General features: G+C 34.4%; 1 pseudogene; it reads left to right on the top strand.

Annotated features, from left to right (window-relative positions):
* Nucleotides 1-346: 346 nt before the first annotated feature.
* Nucleotides 347-1,717, top strand: LOC148943528 (E3 ubiquitin-protein ligase Nedd-4 pseudogene; annotated as a pseudogene).
* The last annotated feature ends 2,678 nt before the right edge of the window (nt 1,718-4,395 follow it).

The following is a 4,395-nucleotide window of genomic DNA, read 5'->3' as shown; positions in this document are numbered from 1 at the left end:
CTAAGAGTCATAGAATCTTAATGAAAATAACACCATCAAATTTAACATATCAGAGAATCATACTATAGAGGTTTCAAGCTCCTATCTGCAAAAATATGAAATTTAGTATTTTTTGCCAGAAGAAAGATTGCGGATTTGTGTTTATTTGTTGTTTTTTTCCCCAGGAGTGATTGTATTGACCCCTTGGTCCTAGAAGTTCGTGAAAAGGCTGATTAAAAGGGAGATTAAAAGTTCTAGTGTCTTTTTTAATAAAAAAACAAGAAAATTTAAAGATAGAATCACTTTATACAAAAAACAGATAGAAAGCAACGATCAATGAAGGAAGTTATAATGGTTGCACATTCTTATGTTTCAAGAATATCCGAAGCAGGCTCAACGTCCATTACAGCGAATATCAATACCCCTGTCCCGCGTAAAAATTAGGTTCCTGGACCTTTTCCCCAAAATACAAAACAATAGAACTGTTGTTGGTGACAAAGAGATACTATCAGACCAACAAATTGCAGAAACACAAATCAAGCATCCAAGAAGTTTCAGTGAAAAGTATAAAATCTTCAAGAATTCACTGCCAAAACCCCCTAGATTTGGCTGGATTTTTCCAAAACCTATATATTTCGAACTTCTTGTTTCCAGGTATTCAATTGTTGATGATTCGTTTCAGGCAATATCAAAAGTTACAAATCCAGAAGTGCTGCGAGCAAATCTGGATGTTGAATTTATTGGGGAAACTGGTTTAGGTGGTGGCTTGACAAAGGAATGGTTCTATCTCATTTCAAAAAAGCTATGTAATCCAGACTACGGGCTTTTCAAGTATTCATCGACGGATAATTTTCAGCTCCAGATCAATCATCTTAGTGGCCTTTGCAATGAGAAACACTTGATGTATTTCAAATTTCTTGGAAGATTAGCTGGCATGGCTGCTTATCACAGTAAAATGCTGGATGTTTTTCTTGCTCGTCCTTTTTATAAGACAGTGTTAAAGAAGAAAATAGAAATTGAAGGCATAAAAGAAGTTGATATAATATACTATAATTCCTTGAAGTGGATCCTAGAAAACGATCCAACGGATTTAGGATTGACTTTTTCGACTGATGAAGAGTCAATGGGCCTTATTCACCAAGTAGACCTCCTTCCAGGTGGATCCAATATTCCTGTTACAAACGAAAATAAACATCAGTACGTAGACGCTCTTCTGGAAAGGCGTTTTGTGACTCATACAGAGTCTCAAATGGATGAATTTCGACAAGGATTCGACGAGGTTGTACCCATCAAAAAAATTAGGATTTTCAATGAAAACGAGCTTGAACTTCTCCTTTGTGGTATCAATGAAGTGGATGTGAATGACTGGAAAGAGAATACGATTTACACTGGAGGATATTTTCAAAACCATACAGTTATTCTTTGGTTCTGGGAAGCTGTACTTTCATTTACGACAGAGGAACGACTCAAGTTACTTCAATTCGTCACTGGAACCCCTCGTATACCTGTAAATGGTTTCAAAGGGCTTCGTCAAGGATGGACTGGTAAATTATTTACAATCGAGTGTTGGGGTAAAAGCGATCACTTACCTAGAGCCCATACTTGTTTTAATCAAATTGACTTGCCACCATACACTTCATATACACAGTTAAAAGCTAAAGTAAAAAGTGCAATAGAGTTATCTGAACGTTTTTTCTCATTTAACGCGTGCGGTCCTGATGTTACCATTGAGTATTAATTCAAAAAGCATTTTCCACCAATAAACATTTTTCAAAGAAAAGTAAAGAGCTCCATTAAGCCAAAAACGAGCAGAAATAATGTTAACCAATCTTCCAAGCGTAAAACTACCACAAATCACTAGTAATAAATAATTGAAACTCAAAACAAACAAAAATTACAATAAATATTTGAATCAAACTCAAAACGAGTAAAAATTAACGTGAGTAGGGCTAATAACCCCCCAAGACCGGAACATATTTTGCACTTTCCTGAAAAAATAAAACAAAAAACAAATGACCTTGGATTGTCAGTTTAATTGACATATGCTGATATTTATTCCTTAAATTTTTGATAATTTTTATTTATGAAAGTAAGAAAAGTGAAAACATTCAAAACTTGTTTTGTTTTCAGTAAAGTGCAAATCATGCTCTGGTCTTGAGAATTCATGGGGGTTATTAGGTTTACTCATGCAAATTTTTGCTTGTTTTGAGTTTGATTCGAACATCTATTGTAATTTTTGTTTGTTTTGAGTTTCAGTTATTTATTGTTAGCGATTTGTGGTAGTTTTACGCTTGGAAGACTATTTGACATTAATTCTGATCGTTTTTGGCTTAATGGAGCTCCTTACTTTTCTTTGAAAAATTTGTTTTGTGGAAAATGTTTTTTAAATTAATTTCCGTTTATTTTTTATTGACGTACCGTAGTCTTTTTCATGGAAAAAACATTAGGTTTTTATATCTTTTCAGTTTTTTTTCTATGACAATCCATAGATTGAGTTGCTATTCCTATACTGGAGAAACTTTTTCAACAATTTCTATTCCTGACACAAACAGCATTTTTTAATTTAATTTCATAATTACTGAAGTTGACCTGAAAAATAAAACTTTATATCGTTCCCAAAAGATTTTATCTGTGCTCTGTGACAACCTGGATACACTTACACTCTTTTTATTTATTTAAATTGTAAGAGCAGAAGTAGTAATAGTAATAACCCCGAAAACTTCAACTTAATACCCCCAATTACTGGACCATTCCACAATGCTGAACATAATGGATGTCTAAAAATTTTGACTGGATGCGTTTGGAAAATGCATGGGCTTGAGATATCTCTAAAGACATAGTTGCTGGGTCATTCTACTATACTGAACAAAATGGCTGTCTCAAAATTTTGACTTGATGCGTTTCAAAAATAAATGGGCTTGAAAGAAAGGCTGCTTTCTATCCAATCTCTTGTTACTCTTAAAAAGGGCACCAGAACTTTTAATTTTGGATTGAATTAGCTCCTTTAAAATTTTCAATAATATTTCAAGCTATTATAGTGGTGCTCCCTATGATATTTCTTACATGCCCTTTTGAAAACCTGCATGCATACAGTTTTTTCTTTAACAGAAACTCCTAAACGTTCCCTAAAAGTTTCATCTTAATACCTTTGGCGTCATTAGTTACATTAACTGTAGTGGTAGCATTAAAAGTATTTACATAGTGCCATCTGGCTAGTTCAAAATCCACCACAACTTACCCTTAAAGGTCGAAAGTGATAACATAAGTTGTTCTTCAGATCATCTTTATCACCTTTTTGAAAGTCCACGTGCTCATAGTTTTTTGTTTTTTTTTATTTAGTTCAATATCCGCCCAAATGGCTTTTAAAGCTTCACCTTGATACACTTAACTTGTGCAGTAGCAATAGTTGTAGCAGCATTAGTAGCATTATGTGCATAACACCTTTGGTTTCTTCAATATCCTCTTCGCCACACGCTGAAAGTTTTAGCTCAATACATACCATCTACCATTCCTGAAGCATTTCCGATGAGTCCGCTTGACAACCTGTGTGTTTCGGTTTAGTTCCATACAGTTTCTATATATCCCAATTTTGTCACCTTAATATCCTTAGTTTTAATAGAAGTAGTAGTAGTAGCTGTAGAATTAGTTATAGCCTAAGCTTTAGTGGCAGCAGTAGTAATAGAAGTTGTAAAAATGGTAACAGTAGCAGTTGTATGAGTAGAAGCAGCAGCATTAAGATGTAAATATTTTGTTTCGTTTAGTTCAACATTCTTCACAACAAGTCCTGTTAGTTTCAACTTCACACACCAAACTGTTCTTAAGATATTGCTGTTACACCCTTTTGACAGCCTGCATATAGAGGGTGTGTTCTGCTTCACTTCATCTTCCCCTCTAAAATTTCTTTAAAAATTTCACCCTCATGCCCTTAGGCATTGGTGTAATAGTAGTCACAGTACTAACATTGATATTACTAGCAATATTATTGAATAGCGGTAGTACTACTAGCAGCACTAGTATTAACCTATTGCCTTTTGGTCAGTTGAATATCTTTCTCATCAAGTCCCGGAAGTTTCAACTTAATACAATTAGCCATTGCTATGACATTGCTGATATGTCTTTTTGGTAGCCTGCATGTTCATATACTTCCTTGAAATTTTCATCTCAATGCTCTTAGCCCCACAAGTAGTTGCAATTGAAGTAGTAGTAGTAGTGGTAGTAAATGTAGCAGTATCAGTAGCATTAGCAGTAGTTTGCACATATTGCCTTTTGGTCAGATGATCTTCCTCTTTAAGTATTCTCTGAAAGTTCCAACTTTACCCAAATCAATTCTTGAGATGCGCTATTTTGACAATGTGCATGCACATAGCATCTTTTGATTTTGTTTAAGTTTCCCCTCAATACTGTAAGTGGAGGAGA

This window comes from Artemia sp. Qi Xiang Cuo, chromosome 15 (genome assembly GCF_049724085.1).
Source record: "Artemia sp. Qi Xiang Cuo chromosome 15, ASM4972408v1, whole genome shotgun sequence".
Classification (NCBI taxonomy): Eukaryota; Metazoa; Arthropoda; class Branchiopoda; order Anostraca; family Artemiidae; genus Artemia; species Artemia sp. Qi Xiang Cuo.
This window is presented reverse-complemented; position numbering and strand designations above follow the sequence as displayed.